Genomic DNA, 20,394 nt, shown 5'->3' with positions numbered 1-20,394 from the left:
AAGGAACATATTCTGTTAGTTACACAGAATCCAGCTTGTACCCAAATCAAAAAGGGCAAAGTTCATTGCTGATCCAGGTATTTGCCTATTTTTTTGTATTTATAATGAACAATAACATTTCACTCCAACAATGACATATTTCACTAAGGACTGCATCAGAAGATTGTATTGCAATACTTAAGAAAGCAGAAGGCCCTAGTTTCCTACCAAAACTAAATATAAATTTTACTCCAAATCTAAAATAGTGGGTGCTAAAAGTGGGAACCAATTAGGCAAATGAGGAGGCCCAAGAATTTCCAGGGGTACATAATTCAGACTAAATTTTTACTAGGAAACAAAATCTTATGACTAAATCATTCATGGCTTGTACTCTGGGCACATCAAGAAAAAAAACTATATTATAAGAAGATATTAATACTGTCAGTAGTCTGACGGAAAACTTGTATGTAAATTTGTTTCAACCTCAGAGGAATCTCCCGATTACATAGGTTCACAATGAATTGTCAAATACAAATTTAATCTTCTATGAATTATGTATTGTATGTAGGTGCTCCGACCATGACATCAAAAGAGATAAGAAGTTTCTAATAGTTTACAAAGCAGGTTAAGCTATTGAAAGCAAAACAAAAGTCAAACAATGAATCGGAAAATGAAAAAGGAGAAACAAAGCTGCCCATTTAAGATCCCCTTTGCCTTGACACTGAAACTATTGATCAAGTGGTCATATTTAAAATGGAAAGAGGCTTGTGTTTGAAAAGCCCCTTTCATGACCTTAGGACCTTCTCAACTGTTTCTAAAGATTAGAGATGTTTAGAAATAGTTTTTACTTTTATTTTTGCCCCCAATTAATGACAAATTTGAAAATGTTAATTGGAAACAAATACAATTGAAATGAAGAAAAATAGCCAAATACTAAACTTCTAATAAGTGACAATAGGCAACTCCATTCAAATTAATGAGGGGTCAGACAAAAGTTGATGTGTTTCCAGCACATCGGTTGAGCAACTTACTGCACAGAACATAATGTCCAGGGAAAGACTAGGTCAGGTGCATATGCATCTGACCTTCAGTGCATTCCCAACTTTCACACTAGGAAGTTCAAAATGCATTGCCATGAATGCAGCAGCTCAGAGCCAGTTCTCTATGGTGATGCTGGGAAGCACCTACTAAACAATCAGTTCTCTGCACAAATATTGCCTGGCATGCTAATTATTTTCCAATTTATCTGGTTTTATTTCAGATATCAAGCAGCTGAAGTACTTCAGTTTCAGATACTTTGTGCTTGCATTACTTACGTCAAGTGAAAAAAAGAGTAAAAGGAAAAAGTTGAAATACTGGAATAAAAGGCAAAGATAGATCACAGACTACGGGGCAGGGACGATGATAATACACAAAGCACAAGACTGCACACCCACACCAAATTAAAACACAAACACCCACAAATACATAGAGAGGGGGAGCAAAGGGAAAATAAGAGCAAAAGTGTGCCAAGTGGGTAGGGTCTGCCAGTCTCCAGTCTGCCCTCTGACGAGCAAGAAAAGACACTTGAGTTTCCACTTAAATGGAAAGCCACCAATAAAGCATTAATGATTAAAAACTCTTGAAATACAAAGGATGAAAGAACACCTCTCATTCAAATAATTTACTTGACAAAAAAAATTAAAAGGCAATTGCAATTTTTCCAAGACAAATCCATAAAGCAATATTAAGTGTGGTTTATGGGAGGAAAAAAGTTCTCCACTACAGAGTGCAAGCAACAAATTGGTTAGATGGAGATAAAGGTAGGAAATGGAGTGCAATCACAAGTGTAAGATAATACATTTGGAGAGAGCAAATAAAAATAACACACAGAAAATGATAGAATACTAAAGGGAAAGGAACCAAGGGATTTTGAAGTTCACGTCCATTGATCTCTGAAGGTAACTAAGACTGTTAAAGAAGTTTTAGGGATTCTTGCTTTTACTGGGCAAGGCACAGAATTTAAGAGCCAGCAGATCATGCTATATGTGTATATACACTGTGTACAGTTCCAGTCACTCCATGACATGAAGGATATGACAGGTACACAGTTTTTAAGAGGTTGTCCTATTGAAACATTTAAGAGTTTCATGGGACTCAAAAGGTAGATGCTGAACGAATGTTTCTTCTTGTGGTAAATTTTGAACTAGGGTGCACAGTTTCAGAGTAAAGGGTCATTCATTTATTACAGTGAGGAGGAGGAGAAGGAATTTCCTCTCAGAATTATGAATCTAGGGAATTCACAATAGCAGTGAACCGTGGCGGTTGAGTCACTGAATATGTTCAAAGCCTGAATAGATTTTTAGTTTATAGTGGATTCAAGGGTGATAGAAATAGGCAACTAAGTGAAGCCAAGCCCTAGAACAGATCAACCATAATCTTGTTGAACGGTAGACCAGACCCACGGCCTACTCCTGCTCCAATATCAGATGTGCTGAGGCGGGACGATAATTAGTTATGAGAAGAGGCAGAGGCTGACGTGTGAAGATAGAGGAGAAATTTTATTGAAATTATATAAAAGCTAGACAGAGTGAAAAGAAAGGACACATTTTCCTTGACAGAGATTAATATCCAAGGTGTCAGAGATTTAAGTTAAATCAGTTAAAGTATCTGCAATTTCATCTGGAAGAGAGTAGGTCTAGAACTCACCGGTAGAAAATTTGGAAGCAGCAGAAAACTCCATCACATTTCAAAGGTTCCTTGGTTGTGCATTTAACGAGCACTGACCTACAAGGCTTTACACCAAGATCTAAGTGGCTGTAACACAAATAGCTCCATTTCTGTACTCATGGAGATGGGCCTAATGGCCTGCTCCTATCCTACGAATTTCCAGGCTTTTATGATGATTTTGGGAATCAACATTTTACTTCAATTTCTAATAATCAAATATTTCAGAATAATTTCCAAACACATTCAACTTTCTTGAACAAGGTGATTTTTTCATTTAAGTCTTACAGCCAAATCTGCATTTTTAAATCTATAAGTATATTAATTCTATGGTGTGGGGTGGAAGGAGTTAGCAGTAGGTTCCTTTTAGAACACAGAAAATGAGTAGTACTAACAACTACTATTTACCGCTAAAAATATCATTTTTATTGGGAAAATACATAGAATCATATCTTCAAACTATGATGAAAGTGACAGCTAAAGGAATCAATTAAGGGATAGAAGAGGTCTGTAAAGATCCTAGTCACACAAGTTAAAGATTTGCTCATTGACATCTCCGCATGGTCATCTTGAAAATTAAACAAGTGAAAATTTGTTAATAAGCAGTACACAATTGCTTTTAAAAGAACCTAAACAAAAGCAGAAAAGCAAAAACAGCCCAACAGGTTAAGCAGCATCAGTGGGGGGGAAGCAAAATTGAAGTTTCAGATCAAGGGCTCTTCATCAGAATTGGAAAAATTCACATTGTTATGGACTCGGTGAATGTCCTTTTAAGGTAGAGTTAGTAGTGTGTGTGTAGCGCGCTTACGTCAACCAAAGATAAAGGACGTAATGACGTTGTTGAAGAAGTCAGAGAGAAAGCGCGCGAGAAGCCTGCTAGTTTCTCTATCAATGGAGGAGAAACAATAACAACTGTGTCTGTTACTACAATCCACGTATGGAAATTGGAAGTAATCCGGTGGAATTCACTTTGTCGTTAACCTGTAGAGGGAAACAGGTATTTGTGTGGACGACCACGAGTCGGATGCTTTTCGGGGTGAGAAAGTCACTACAGAGTAAACACTGAGGTGTTGTTTGGGTTCCATCGTGGAACATTTGGATTTCTTAATTACTCTCTATGTTCTCTCTACATCTACGTTTTATCTTCAGACAACGGTGGTTGTTGTTGAAGCCTTTGCTCATGTTTCATCTTATGGCTTGCTGAACTGAACTTTAAGAACCATTCCTGGACTTGGAGTTTGGGACTTTGCCACACACACACACACGCGCGCAAAGAGTTTACTTTTGGGGTTAATGTTCAAGGTTTAACATTTTTACTTCTAACATACTAACATTTTTACTTTTATTTTTCTTATTATCATAAGTAGTGATTAATAAAATAGTTTTTAACACTGAATCATGACTCAGTGTGTTTCTTTTGTTGCTGGTTCGTAACAACACGCACACCAATGATTAGACTACAGACAGCAGTTCTGCCATTCATATTATAAAAGGATATACAACTACTAGAGGAAAGTAAACATAATTTACAAGGATAATGTCCAAACCAAGAGGATATACTCATTAAGATTGAACAGACTTTTTTTTCCCCTCCCGAGAAAGTGGCAAGGCGTGACCCGATTTATGCAAGTATATGTAAATGGCTTTAACTGTTGGAAACATAATCTTTTGTCTACTCATGGGAAGTCACAACCAGGGAACACCAATGTAACATAGTCAAAATGAATCCAAAGGGAACATTCTAGATAATTTTCTACACCCAGAAAGTGCAACTTGCTATAAGGAGTTTGTGATGTGAAAAGCACAAATGCATTTAACAACGTGCTAGGGACACTCACAACAGGGAAATGAATAGCAGGGAGAGGACTCGTGGAGCACAAACATCAGTAGAATTGGACGAAATGACCAAATTTTCTGCAGCATTTTCCCCACACAATTCCATACAAAAATGAGGTCAAGCAGTAAAAAAAGCATCAGCCTTCATCCCAGAGTTGCTTCTAAACCTTCCCATGTAAAAGGTCATTTTAAGTGTACTCTTCTATTTTGTAACTGTTGCCAGTCTCCAAATTAATGTCAACAGGTCCAGCATCTTGAGTGTCACTCTGAGGTCACTATTATTTAGGGCTCAACTTTTAGTCAAGATACCTAAAGAGCTTAGCAATGCATTGTGTCCATAAGTGGCAAATTGATAGTCAGTTATCAAGCTTGTGAATTTATAGTAAATACGCATAAACATATCACCTAAAATGTTTATAGACCATGGTGCAGAAAATTGATAAACAATCAGAAATAAACCAAAGGACAATTTAATTTTATTATTTTAAATTGGAATTAAAGTCTGAAATGAAATTAAATAAGTTTTGAGTAAAAACAAATTTTGTATCTTAAATGTGTACGAAAATATTACAAACAAGTGTAAAGAAAAACTTTCTCATGTTCTATAAATGCAATTTGTTGTTTGACAAGATCATTGTGTATGTTTTCCTCCTCAAAACTAAGGAGTGATCTTATGCTATTGACTCGTGTAACCAACCCCATTTCAAAACTGGCACCAAATAGTAACCAATGTAGAAGTGTGCCAGTTTCCCTAGAACAGAATAAAAAAGCTTTTTCCACTTATGTTCACAGACATTAACAAAGGACTCAAGTACTATGTGCAGGTTCTATTAACTCCAATGTAACCCGCTCATACAATTAAACATAGATTGAATTAGATCACCATTGTTCCTAAAAGTTTAGATGCCTCTGAGAACTGACCATCAAATTGGCATTGTTCATGTGTAAATGGTAAGAAGAGGTAAGTCATGCATAGTACTCTGGCCCCAGTCAGATGCTACATACTTTGCCAGCAGAAGTATGGCAGTCCCGCAAGCTGTAAACTAAACTCAAAAGTACATTACATATAACACACTGGATTCAAGTCTCACATTATGTTTTAATGATTCCAATCCCATTTCAGTATAATGAAGAAAGCAGCATTATTCGAAGCTACTCACTCCATAAATTGAAATAATGAGAAAAGTCAATGATAATCTCATTGCAACATGCAACATTTTTTCAGGGGTCTGGCACTGTAGATACAGGAATGTTTCCTCTGGCTGGAGCGCCTTGAATCCTCAGTTAGTCTCCAAAGAGAGTCGGCCACTCAGGCTGAGACTCAAAGGAATTTCACCCAGATGATCAAGTTTTAAAATTCTTTTCCCAAGAGGGAAATGAAGATTCAGTTCCCGAGCATTTTCAAGACAGAGATCAATGGATATTTAGATATGCATAGATATGAGGCAACTATAGTAAAGTGGTCCTGAGGTTATAATCAGCCATGACCTTACTGATGGTAGACTGTAAGATGCCTGAATTAGACCATTTTTGGGCTTGAAAGGATAAGCTGGTGAGTAGCCTGAGAGATGGTGCGCTCCTTCCACTGTTTATGCTGGTCTTCTCTGGGATCCTGATAAATGGATTCAAGGTTTTAAATTCCATCCCAAATGCTCCCAAGATGCTAATAAATCTGTAACCCACTATTATAGTCTCCTCAAATAAAAGTGATGTCTGGGACCGTTCAATAGACTTATAACAGTGGGACAGAAGCTGTCCTTGAGCCTGGTGGTACATGTTTTCATGCTTTCGCATCTTCTGCCCAATGGGAAGGTGGAGGAGAATGGCCAGGGTGGGTGGAGTCTTTGATTATGTTGGCTGCTCTATTGAAGCAACAAGAAATGTAGACAGAGTCCATAGAGGGGAGGCTGGTTTCCATGATGTGCTGAGCTGTGTCTACAACTCTGCAGTTTCTTGTGGTCTCAGGCAGAGCAGTTGCCATACCAAGCCTTGATGCATCAGAGAAGGATGCTTTCTCTGGTGCATCTATAAAAAGTGGTGAGGGTCAAAGCGTACATGCCAAACTTCTTTAGCCTCCTGAGGAAACAGAGGTGCTGGTGTGCTTTCTTGTCAGTGGCATCTACGTGGTTGGACCAGGACATTATTTGGCGATGTTCACTCCTAGGAACTGGAAGCTCTCAACCTCTGCGCCGTCGATGTAAACAGGAGTAGGTGCAGGGATCAGGTGAAATTCATCCAAATTTGCTCATGACACAAAGATACTTGAAAAACCACTTCTTGGGGCCCATGATGTTTCCACACTCCCTTTCTACTTATCCAGGCCAGAGATCTCCTGCTCCCCATCCACTTGCTGGGCTCCCTGATTTTACAATCTCTCCAAACTCTTACGATTGTTAGCCGTGCTCCCTTGAAGCTTACCTGGTTCTCTTTCCCACACTCCCTTTAAACTTACCAGAGCCTCAATACTTTTCTACCGTGTGACATTTAAACAAACTGAATTAACAGTGTGACAGAATATTAGTAATTTCTGCTAGTCTGGAATATTTGCTAGTCCAGTACCAAACTCCCAAATGCTCCAGGTAAAAGTAGTTTTACGATAATTAGGAAGCCTAATGGAATGTTGGCCTCTATTGCCAGCTGCATGGAACACAAATCTTGGGAAATCTTGATACAAATGTATGGGGCACTGGTGAAACCACAAGAGGAGAAAAGGGTCCAGTTTCTTTGTTCTTATTTAAAAAGGCATATACTTGCAATGGAAGCAATTCACTAGGTTGATTCCTGAGATGATGGGGCTGCCTTATGGGGACAGGTTAAGCCAATGCTCATTAGAATTCACAAGAATAAGTAATCTGATTGAAGCCCATAAGATTCTGAGAATGCTTCGCTTGGAAGATGACAAGAGAATCTTTCCCCTCATGGGAATATAGAACTTGGGGGGGGGGGGGGGGGGGGGGGGGGGCGGGGGCATTGTTTCAGTATAGGAGGTGATTTGTTTAATATGAAGACAGAGGAATTTCTCCTCCAAGTTGTGTGTCTTTGGAATTTTCTTCCCCAAAGAGCTGTGGAGGCTGAAACACCGAATATATTGAAGGATAAGATAGATTTTTGGTCAATAGCAGAGGTATTGGAGTAATGGAGAATGGAAAGTGGTGCTGAGGTCAAGATCAGTTCAGCCATAATCTTACTGAAAGGCAGAACAAGCTTACATGAGCACATGCCTAGGTGTGCTCACATTCTTACGTTGAAGAAAGCTAATATTTCAGCTTCTACAACAGAGTTGTATCTTATCAAAATTGTCCTTCAGAAGCTCACCTGGTGTCTTTTCTGTAATCTATCGAAGTCTGTTTTGTTATTGTGAATAGACTGGATTAACTGGTAGAGTCTATCTACAAATCATTGATTTAAACAAAATCTAGGCTCACACATCAATTTAGTGTTAAGTAAACACTGCTATATACAAGTCTTTCAGGTGCAACATTAAAGAAATCACATCTGCACTTTCAGGTGGATGTAAAAGATCCCATGGTGCTACTAGAGAAAACCAGGGATGTATGAACATTATTTGTCTCAACCACAAGTAGAGCGGATTACCTGGTTATTAACACACTGCTGGTTGTGGAATCTTGCTATGTGCAAATTGCTGGTAATATTTTCAACATTATTGATAACACTACAGAAATATCTTACTTTTATCGTAAAAATCTTGATATCATAAAGTACTTTTGGGCAACCACATAACATAAAAGGAATATATTTCATTGCCAAGTTATTTTCCTTTACAGGTGACTAAGTTTAATGTAGGAGGGCACTGCAGTGCAATACTGAAGATCTCATTTTTTAGGAGAAGATTAGCCTTCCTTTTGTGGCAATTCGTACTGTTGAGCTAAACAAAAACTCAACAAAAAAAACAAAAAAAAGCAGCTCCTTACACCCTGGACAACATGCTCCTCTCAACTAATATGATCAAAAGTTGATAATTTATTTCATTTGCAATTTCTGCAGCCTTGTGTGCAAACTGATTGCTATGCTCAACAATGTGACACATTCATTACAAAGCATTTGGGACATTCTTAAGACTTGAAGTGAGCACTTTAGTTCCTTATTAAGTGGATGATGGGATGAGAGAGAGGTTAGGGGTGGATGAAGTAAAACAATTATACAACATAGCATTTGAATATGACACCTTTTTCAAGAATTCAGCTACTCCGAACTGACAAACCAGTAACCACTAATGAGACTTAATCCCAGTCGTATGGTTTAAAATTTTCTCACCAGCTAATAAAAATGTTGTCAGAATCAATCTTTTTTTTAAAAATTGTCGAGCATTATATTTCACTGAAATCTTGTTGACAGTTCTCATATCAAAAGATAAAAGTTATCCATTTTAAACGATGGTTAGACAGGTATATGGATAGGAAAGGTTTAAAGGGTTATGAGCCAAACATGGGCAAATGGAATTAGCTTGTATGGGCATCCTGGTTGGCATGGACCAGTTGGGCTGGAGGGTCTGTTTCCATGCTGTATGACTATTTATCTTTTATCTAATTAATCCAAAAATTCAAATCAGCTGGCTATTTTAGATCACTCATCTGCAAACATTTCTTTCTCAGTGATCTCAAAAAATATTCTAGCTGGCTTTAAAATGCTTAAAATTAGCCAAATGTGAATAAATGAAAATGAGTTTTAAGTGAATTGGCAAAATTTTGGCAAGTGGAGTAAAATGTGGTAAAAAGAAATTGTTCACTTAGGAAGGAAAAATGATAGAATTGATCATTTAAAGGGCGAAAGACTGCAGAAAACAGCAACACAAATGGATGGAGAGGTTATTTTGCATGAAAACAAAACTACATAAAGGTGCAGTGGGTAAGGAAGGGTCATGGAATGCTGTTTTTCTTTAAAAGGGTTTGGAGTAGAAAAGCAGGGAAGCTTTGCTATAAAGCACAATAGTAAAGCCACATCTGGAGTACTGTTAAAGTTTCGGTCCCCTTATTTGAAGATATATTACAGTTGGTGGCAGTTCACAAAGATGGAAATAAAAAAATGTAGTTGATGGAAACCCTAAATAAAAACAATCTGCTAGAAACAACAACTGGACAGCTTCTACAGAAAGAAAAATTAGTTAATGTTTCAAGCTGAAACCCCTCATCCGAGCTGGTAAAGACAGAAAACTAGTTTTAAGTTGCAGAGAGGATGGGAGAGGGTCAAATAATCCAAAGGAAACACCAATGAGATGATCTTGTATATAGAGGTACCATTTAATAAGGAATGACTAAACATGTCTAGTCTGGACTCAGAGTTTAGAAGTATAGAGGCAATCTAGTTTATTTCAGGAAGCTGGATGAGATGAACACTGGGAGCCCGTTTATCCTAATGGGAGAATATAGGACCAGTAGGTGCCTATTTATTTAAAAATTTCTTTGAACAGCTGCAAGTTTCTTGAATAGCTTGTTCCAGAAAGCTGTGGAGCCCAAATCCTTGAATACATTCAAAGCCGAGACAGACAGACTTTTAAACAGTAAGGAAACTGAAGGTTATGCAGATATGAAAAGAGAGTGGACTTGAGGAAAGCTGAATCATTAGAAAAACTAAATAGTTAAATTTTATCTTATATTGCAAGGACTGTCAGGAAGATCGGTCATGATCTTATTGAAAGGTGACGCAAGCTCAAGGAGTCGAATGCCCTGCTCCTGTATTTACTTCTTACGGTCTTAACCACAAATAAGTTTACAAATAGTATTAAAAGTAATGGACATTTCCTTTAATTACCTTGTGTGAATTTGCGCAATATTACAGGTGATTATCAGCTATGAGCTTGTTGCCCCTCTAAGAAACTTGATGTACTGAAATTTGACAATTATTATTGTCTAAATGGCTAGCAGGAACACTTCACAAAACAGTGATATGACGGTGGGGTTCACAATTACATGCATTCAACAAATTTATCAACTATATTGGTTTTGAGATTAGATTTCAGTCTTCCATGTCTGCATCTTTTTAGTTAACCATGCAACTTGTATTATTTGATGGCAATTTTCAAATATATTGCTTCTCATTTGTTCAAAAAATTAGGATTAATATAACAAAAGTTGGCACAAGCAGCATTTCCTATTTTCACATTATATCATAACCATGCAAGATTTCATCTTCCTATGTGTCAATAATTTAAGGGCATATGATTTACAGAAAGATATGCTAGGCATTGATGATAAGAGTGCAACAGTTTTTCAGTGTAATATATATGAAAGGATGAAAATTTAAATCAAATTTACACCAATTAAATTAAAGCAGGTGACTTATTACTAATCACTTGCTGATACTAAATTACAGAATAACAACTTTTGTGCTTAAAGAGTACATAAACTCCATTTCCCTGGACATACAATTTTATTTATCTTTGCAATATTCTCATCATAATATCAAAAAGGGCATCCACTGCCACTGATAGGTAGGGACAATTAACATGTCAACTTTCTCTCTCAAATTTGAAAGAAGGAGCAACATCTTGGTTCACAATTTAAATATGCTTAAGATCAAGTCTCCTGAAGTTATAGTACATAAAAACATTAGTGATGAAAAAAGGTGCACAATGCAAATAACTAGCAACTCACGACCAATATAGATATCTAATTAGGACATTGTGCCTCAAAGTAGAGCAATTTCTCCTTATTCAAGTGACAGACAAGTTCTTAGCAGGCTATACCCTGAACAGATTCCAAAATTGTATGCCAACTTCTTCCTGCAACTGTTACTAAAGAATACCAACTTAATTCTATAAACGTAATTTTGTTTCATGCCATGTTCTTTCATATTAACAAGAAATATGTTGCAATTGTGAAGCCCCGACAACTATTCCAATGCGGAAGCTAACCTGAAATTCTCTAACATGCTGACCAATTATTGAATACATATTGTCTCTGTCCGTGCAATTACTTTGAGTGTGAAATCTCAAGATTCTAAATTTCAATTTCTTCAGTTTTTGGGATGAGGCTTCAAAGGAATCAGGTTAAATCATTCATAACGAGTGAAAAGTTAAATTTTCCAAATTCTAACAGGAGATAATGCTGGTGCTACATACTAACATTACTAACTTGTGCAGGAAGAAGGGAAAATGTTCTAGATGGGAGACAGACAAAGTGTTTTCACTCAATTGTTAGGACCTAGAATATTTTTGCTCAACAAGTGGAATTAAATCCGTAATTTCAACAAGTGAAGTTGCAAGAGCAAGGCTGATGGATGCACAGAGACATGGACACAAGCATGATTTAGCACAACTACGCTGTCAAAGAGTCAAAACAGACACGATTGGCGAAGTGGCCTACTTCCCTGCTGTAGGTTTCTGTGATTCCACATTGTGAGGAAAATGTGAATAAAAGATTTTTTGTTAAAAATGATCAGGCCAAACACACTAATGTCAAGTATCTACCCTTATATTTCATTTGTAATCAGCTCATGTCCCATGCAATCTACTGATCCAAGGAAAACGCAACTTTACGAATAGATTCATAATGATCCAAAATATACAAGTTTCAGGTTTTATTCAAATTTCATTGCATGCAATGTGTGCATTATTCTATTATGTATGCCTCTGTGGAGTGCTATACTATTCTGTGCTAAGCACAAACTTATATAAAATTAGGTCATTCCAAGGACATTGGTAGTACTTTTATTTTATGAAATGTGAACAATATCTCAAGTAACTGTGCCATTGAAAAAGCAGGACTACAGCTGCAAGAAATGTTTAGTATTGGATGGAGCAAGATCATGGATGGACTTGATTTAATAAATTTAATAAGGGCAATGTTATTGAGATTCATGGATAGACAGATGATTGGGGAGAAAGCCAAGATTGGGTTAATATAACAGTCCTAGGCCTGACATAATTAAGGTTGAAATACGAGACAGGTTACACAGACAAATAAATCTAACAATTGGTTAACTATTAATACACTGACTTCACGTTCATTAATAACATTGTATTCAAAACAAAATTCCTAGTTTAAGTCAGTTGTTCTCACCTGTGACATTTTCCAAAACACTTTTGCCATATTTAAGCACACAGTGTACACTCAGGCCCAGGAACAAACTTCTGTTCAACTTATGTTGACGCCTGACAGGAGGATGCAAGAATGTCGCGTGCAATGCCTCACTTTTTAAAATACATCTTGGCATAAAACTAAACTTTTCCCCACTTTTCGAACATCACAAACTTTAGAATCTAATGAAAACCTAATCCTATATCACAATTTATGCTGCTGAAAGGAAAAAAAAATCAAGTGTTATCGAAGTCTTACAATTGCTTTCTTAAAAAGGTGTGAACGCTTATTCCACTCCATTAGGGGTCTGCATATAATCAAAAACACAATTAAACCAGGAAACAATCAGAGCAAGATCTCTAATGCAAAAGATTCTCAACAACCAGAACTGGGCATTTAAACCCAACTAATATTAAATATATGGAAAGACCGTCAAATTGAGACTAAATGGAATTAATCCCAATACGACTGTGATTAAGGCCTGTGCCAGTCATGGTAAACCAGAAGTTAACCCCAAAAAGATAATTATTGGCAACTTCAATACTTTTATTTATGATGCCACTGACAATACAACCAAACAAAACTTAACAGTCTCTTTGGACAAGTAAAAACCCAAAGCACTACACGTTAGGACACCTTAAACATTCACTCTTTAAAACAATTTTACTGCTTACTGATCTTAGTTTACTGTTTGCAGTTATTCCAGATCTTAACATACTACAGGTCAACATACTGTCATAATTCTCAACGTGCCACTTTGGGATCTTGTACATAGAAATCAAAAATGTAGCACCTGTATGCACCATATAATGAAAACATTTTCTTTAACATGTATATATTGCGATTAAATGACTCATCCTTGCCACCTATTATAAGCAGATACTTGAAAAGTATTTATATCAGATATCATTGATGAGTGCTTTATAAAAGTCTTTTCAAATGGATGTGACTATAGCTAAAAAGGACACAAAATAAATTGCAAGTAATGTAGACTGGGTGTCAACACGAGTTCTTGAAATTGCGTCTTATATAGCATAGAGGCCAACGTTCGCTAACCAGGCACAAAACGAATTTCTCGGAATAATTCCAAATAAATAAGAAGCCTGCTGTACGTTTTATATACAAAATGTGTTGTGTTATGTATAATCCACGCTCGATTACCATGCCCTATGCAGCGTACACTGTGACACTTACAGTACAGTAGGCCAAAGAGTCCATCTTTTGGCTCTCACTCTTGAAAACTAACACGGAGATTGGACCCCGGAGGAGAAAGGGAGCTCGGCGTCAGGTCATCCGCCGTGAGGGGGGGGGGGGGGGGGGGGGGGGGGGGGGGTGAGTAAGGGAGGTGGGGGAGAGAGGAACAAACTGTGGGAGAAATGGAGAGACAGGAGAGAGGCGACCCTCTCCGCGCCGGCCTTCCATCACTCACTCTCCCTCCCTGTGTGCGTGTGTGTGTGTGTGTGTATATTCCGTTCGGCCCCGTCCTGGTTGCCGAGAAGCGGCTTGGGTTTACACTGGAGGAGGATGATGGTCGGGGGGGGGGGGGGGTGTGGAGGGAAGAAAGGAAAAGAAATAAAACCTCCGCCGAAATCCAGCCTGCAGCCTCCGTCGGTGTGAGTTCTAATTATGTATTTCTTTAATGGTGCCTCTTTTTCTCCTCTCCCGCCTCTCGCTGTTCCCCCACCCCCCTCTCCCTCTTTATATTTCACAAAATGGCGCGCACTACAAACCTGCGCAACAGCAAACACCTCCTCGGCGCCGCCTTTTTTCAAACCCGACTTCCACCTCCCTGCGCTCCTTCGCCAGGCCGACTCGTCCGGGCCGCTCCGACCCACCGACCCCCTCTGACAATCCAACTTTCTCTTGGCGCTTCTTCCCCAACCTGGCCGTTGGATTCGCTCCCCAGAGGCAGCGGGGAGTTCAAGGAGGAGGAGGAGACCGGGAGGTTGTGTGGGGAGGGGGCGGGAGGGGGGGGAATCTGGAGAAAAAACACGGCGAAAACAGACCAAAAAAAACACACTCACAAAAAAAATATTCCGAGGCGGGAAAGACCTGAGAGAAGGCGAAAAAAAATTCTCTCTTCTCCCCGCTAATAACAAAATGGCGGCGGACGGAGCGTGTTGCTATAGAAACTGTCAATCAACTCGGGTGCCCCGGATGAGGCACTGACGTTGGCAAGGGGAAAGGCGGGGCCTTATTGCTGAGGATGTTGTCAGTCGGCCCTCTGTGCCCCGGCTGACGCACTGATTAATAGGGTGGGGCGTGTTGCCACGGAAACTGTCAATTAAACGTGGCTTTTTTTTCCCCCAAACACACACCAACTCTTGTTGCAAGGGAGTGGTCGCCCGTGGAACCTGCTGTGCTGTGTCTAACGGTTGGTTTCTGCAAAGCTTGCGCAAAACTGTGCGTTATGTTGCCCTTGAAGCAGCAATAACAATTGATTTAGGCACCAAAAGCTTTGCAAAACTTTTATGCCAAAAGATCTCTCCCCACTCCCCCCCCCAAAATAGAACGAATCCCAATCTTGCACAGAAACCGACGTGTGACCTGAAATCGATGAAGGTGTACATGAACTTCTGCTATTTTTGAAAGACGCTGGTTCCCTGCTTTGTTTATATAGTCCAAGGAGAACGTTTTTGATTTAAAAATAATGTGCACACTGAAAGGGTGGTTACAGAATGGTTTTCGCTCTTGTTGGCCGTGCAGCATTATCCTTTAAATAGTCCCTGGGCAGTTTTTAACGACTGAAGTTAAACACTGAGATGCTACTTTTCCAATCTGACAAGCAACGCTTTATCTTCCCCGCCCCCTCTCGAAGCCGCAGTGAATCCTTTATGACATGAACTTGATCGTAAAAGTGTCCTCCTTCCTCCTACGCGTTTTTTTTATCGGCTATGGCAGCGAAACGATTGCTTAACAATAGTTTTAGTTATAAAGGGCAAGCGAACGGATTTTCTCTCCATTCGCACCAGCTGCCGTGACATTCATAGTTCAAAGATGAGTTATGTCTGGCACACACTGCGTGGCGGATGGTCTTGAGCAGTAGGTAAGCAAGCATGTGAAGCTTCAAGGAGCGCAGTCCGTTTGCATTTTGAACAGCTAAACTCTCCCAGTATCGAGCTCATTTGTTCGTGCTAGCATTGGGATCTCACGTGCAATCCTGACTGAGGCATGTCATTAATTTAGTTTTGTCAAAGAAAAGAAAATGATCAACAAAGTAGATCATTCAACGGTAATAGAGTCACACAACGCGGTGCTGAATGACGCATACCTGTACAGTTCCCTAGCTCCTCATGTTAACCTGGCTCAGCCGAGAATAATTGCAATTATTTTCAATACCAGCAAGTAGAGGTCTGAGCCCAACTACCCTTTTTCAATGCATTGCTGGTATTCGCTATCTGGGCTCACACATTACAAAACGAGAAAGGGAAATTGAAGATGAATACTATGTTGCAGAAACTCGTCACGTTGCAAACAGGTATCTCAGATCTTCAGCTTTAGTTTTAGTTTTATGTGTGTACAGACCTCGGCATATGAACTAGCTCTCCCTCTGTCACCTACGACAGTGAAATGTGTCACAACAGTGTCCTTTTACTTTGGGGGGAGAAAATCTCAGGGATACTCCTGTCAATTAGCCCCACGGATCACGCGGGGTGGGGAAATGCAGAGGCGTATTGTCATTTGCTGACCTTGCAAATGAACAGCGCGCATGCCCTACGCCTGCAGCACAATGCTCCACAGCAGCAAGCCCGCGTTTTGTCCCGGGTTGAATTGAAACAAGCCTCCGGATTGTGATCTGAATATATCGTGAAATGTATGCAGTGAGGTACACTGCGTTGTCTGCAATGCCCACACTATGTTAATATATTCCTTCTCAATCACTGACTATACCAATCGCAGAGGAACATCCAACAACTCGAATTAAAAAAAACGATGCCCCTTCCTTTTATTTAGCTCAGCTCAGTCTTTAACATCCTATCAGGCATGTACGTGTGGATTGCTAACTCGCAGACGCAAATTGGATTGACTAGTGTTAAGGTCTGCGCAAAGCGTCGCTTGTAAGCTGCCGGCACGACTTGCTAACCGGCCTATCCGGTCCGAAAGCATTCTTCGGGATACAGCTGCGTTTCTCCAATTCTCACCGAAACTCCGGAAATATAGGCTGTTCTCAGAAAGCTGGAGCATTTAGTTCTCAGTTTATGCCAGTAAAAGGCACGTGTTTTAGTCCTGTTCATCCCGGCATCCAGTCCACGTGTAATTTTGAGGAATACAGGGATATTCCAGAATCCCAACAAATGTTTGACCCAAAGCCAACATCATTAAAACAAATTGTCCGTCCATTACCTCACTGTTGTCTGTAAATTTACACATACAATAAGTCATGGGGTGTAAAATTGCATTAGTGTTGTGAAAGACACTATATAAATGCAAGTATTTGTTTTCAACGTGCGCATGGTTCATAAATCCATACCATCATCTCCGCCCTTCAAACCTTTTCCTGTCTTCTGTCCCAGTCCGCACAATATAATGCAATGCACAGAACGTGTGGATCCCACATCCAGTGAGACATCACCGATACATTCGTAGCCCAACTCGCATCCGAAGAGAATCCACCGGACATTGGCCATGGGTTGCAACACATAAGATGCGGGATGAACTCAGCGGGTCAGGCAGCACAGACGCGGGATGAACTCAGCAGGTCAGGCAGCACTTATGGTCTGTCCAGATGGAAGATCTGGACCCAAAACGTCGACTGTCCATTTCCCTCTATACTGTCCATTTCCTACTGTCTATTCCCCTTCATACTGTCCATTTCCTACTGTCCATTTCCCTCCATACCGTCCATTTCATACTGTCCATTTCCCTTCATACTGCCCATTTCCTACTGTCCATTTCCCTCCATACCGTCCATTTCATACTGTCCATTTCCCTCTATACTGTCCATTTCCTACTGTCTATTCCCCTTCATACTGTCCATTTCCTACTGTCCATTTCCCTTCATACTGTCCATTTCATACTGTCCATTTCCCTCCATACTGTCTATTTCCTACTGTCCATTTCCCTCCATGCCGTCCATTTCCCTGCTCTTGGATGAAATAGGTAATGCTGGAATTGCTCAGCAAATCCAACAACATCTGCAAAGTGAGAAACAGTCCTTTATCAGAACTTCGGAAAAAAATCACATCTCATCAATCTTGTTTATTACAGAGGTAGGGAAAGGTAGAAGGAAAGAGAAAAAAGGGGAAAGTGTCTGAAGGGGAAGAATGCAGGAGAGATCGGACAACAAAGGGTGGGGGGCAAGCCAGAAGGAGATGGTAAGGGATAAAGAAGGAAGCAAATGTTTGGACTATTGGAGGTGCAGTTGTGCACAGCAGAATTGTCGCTTGATTGTGTTGAACTTAGTTTTGAGTCCAGAAGGTGGTGTAATCACTAAATAAAAGATGAGATGCTATTCCTTGAGCTTCACTGGAAGAGACTGAGGAGAGAAGTCAAAGTGAAACTGCAGGGGATTTCAGTGGAGAATTAAAATGACAGGTGACTGAAGCTTGCCCTCATGCTTGAAGACATGTACCTAAAATGGTGACCCAATGTATGTCAGCCCTCCCCTGTGTAAGGGAAACCACGTTGTAACCAGAGAATACTATCCACTGAATTGAAAGGGTAGCATTAATAGCTGCTTCACCTGGAAGGAGTTCCAGGACCCTGGACAGTGGAAGGTTTGGGTTTGGAGGTGGAGGGGTGGGGGGTGGGGGAGGGGGTGGAAGTGCATGCTCTACTGAATCTCCTGTGGCAACATGAGGTTGTGAGAAGGCTAGTGCAAAGGGAAAGGTAAGTTGAGCGTGATTGAGAAATGGAAAAATAGCAAAGGATGATCCGATGACTGTGGATGCTTGTGAAGAAGAAGAAAGTGAGAATAAAGTGTGAGAACAGGTGTGGATAATACAATGAGCTGTCAACTGTACCGGACAGGAAATCGTAGGAAAAATGGAAGGCAGGTTGGAAACACAGGTACTGAAGGTGGCATCATTAAAGAGATTGAACCAGGTGGAGAATAAAAGAGAATCCTTCCATAAAGGAAAATATCTATGTATCTCTGTGAATTAGTGGACTTTTGATGGATATTGGTCAAAAGTCTACAGTTTAAAGGAGATAGAGGAGGGAAAGGAGGGGATTGGAAGAATGGAAGATAGACCAGGTAAGGCCAGCAAAAGGTGCAGACAGAAATTGGAAGCAAAGTTGAAAAAATCCATTTTGGGGCAACAGGCAGAAACTGCATTCATAGAACTTCCCAGGAAACAAGGTGAGAGAGGGGAACTGAGTAGGACTGGAACGTAGAGTGTTCCACATACCCCACAAAAAGCTAGACAAAGATTGGACTCAGGCAGGCTCCCAGAGCAGCACTTTTTATACAAAGTGTGTCCTCATAATATTGCTTACCATTTTATTATACCCACTATTATTATGTCATTTGAAAAATTTGGCACTTTACCTACTCGAAACAAATCCAAATCAATATTGAGGAAAGCAGTGATCCCAACAATACTCATTGGGATGCACCATTGTTTATATGCCTACACTTTGAAACCACCATTAAATGGAATTCCTTGTTTTCAGTTCTTTTAACCAAGTTCAGAAACAGACTGAGATATTCCCTCTCAGGTACGTTCTTCTCTGAACTAAAAATGTTAACCTAGAAAGTTATGTTAAACTGGTAACTTTTGTAGAACTAGGTGACTCACCATACTCTTACCCAAGTCAATTAATACGTAGAGTGAAAAAGCATTTTAATTGTTTTAAATATTTTTAAAACATTAAAAGTTGCTGATAATCAGAAACATGTAAGAACAGTTAATCAGCAATCAGGTTGTTCCATGGGTGGCGCCTTGGAATTGAAAGTGATTTTCTTCAGTCTGAGAAAGCTCTTAATTGTAAGCAATGCAAATGGCAAAGCCACAAGATGCGGGTTGGCTAATGTTAGGTTGGGAAACTACGTTAAAACAATAAGTGAGCAGTGGGGCTAATATTTAAAGAATTAAGGCATAGTATTTTGCCTTTATAGCACAAAAACACAACAGGAAGTCTGATCCAGCCATGGCCATCAAGAGAAGTTAACGATAGAACTAATGATGGTTTCCAGTAAGAGCAGTAAACCCAAGGACTCAGAAAATTCCAGAATTCACCAAAGGATTCCAAGGCATTGAGAAAGAAAGGGAAAGTCGAATACAAGAGTACTGTATTAGGAAACATAAAAACAGACAGTAAAAGCTTCTATAGACTAAAAAAAATAAATTAGCAAATTAATTAATATTTAATATTAAAAGATAAAGTCAACTATAAACACTGCAAGGTACTTTATTAAAAATGTTAAAACAAATAATTAAGAAAGTTGACTAACCTAATTCTTACCTTTCTTTCTGGCAGTCCTAGAATCCTCATCCCAGTGAAACCAAGTGCAGCAACAAATCAGATTCCCCATGCCAAGTGTTTGGAACCATAGCAAGTAAATTTCATTGCACTGCACAACTAGGAACTTCCAGGCAGATGTTGGCTAATAATTTCCTGACTCCTGTTTTGCTGAGAAAGACCATCAGTTTTGCAAAACCCACAAAAATCAGGGCCATTGTTAAGCTGAGGTCCACTGGATGGTATTTCCTCCTTCAGAAGGATTCATATAAAATAATATAATTAGGTTCAAGTCCAACTCCAAGAAGTGAGCCACAAAAATTAAGCTGAAGTTCTACTGCTATCCAAGGGAGTGCTGCATTATTAGCATTGTTGTCCTTCATATGAGATGTTAAACAAAGGTCTCATCTTTATTTACAGGTGGATGTAAAAA

At 39.5% G+C, this 20,394-nt stretch overlaps 1 protein-coding gene across 4 annotated transcripts in view; it reads right to left on the bottom strand.

Moving 5' to 3' along the window:
- dyrk1aa (dual-specificity tyrosine-(Y)-phosphorylation regulated kinase 1A, a) overlaps positions 1-14,666 on the bottom strand; it is a 116,143-nt gene extending 101,477 nt beyond the window's left edge. For 2 of the 4 annotated variants that reach the window (XM_052014236.1, XM_052014238.1), the window contains exon 1: positions 14,288-14,658. The gene's annotated coding sequence lies outside the window, so the exon portion shown is untranslated. Of the gene's footprint in view, positions 1-13,751; positions 13,838-14,287 lie in introns of those variants that run through there. The other 2 variants (XM_052014233.1, XM_052014234.1) reach the window with 2 other exon arrangements.
- Positions 14,667-20,394: the final 5,728 nt, after the last annotated feature.

Source organism: Pristis pectinata, chromosome 4 (genome assembly GCF_009764475.1).
Source record: "Pristis pectinata isolate sPriPec2 chromosome 4, sPriPec2.1.pri, whole genome shotgun sequence".
Taxonomy (NCBI): domain Eukaryota; kingdom Metazoa; phylum Chordata; class Chondrichthyes; order Rhinopristiformes; family Pristidae; genus Pristis; species Pristis pectinata.
This window is presented reverse-complemented; position numbering and strand designations above follow the sequence as displayed.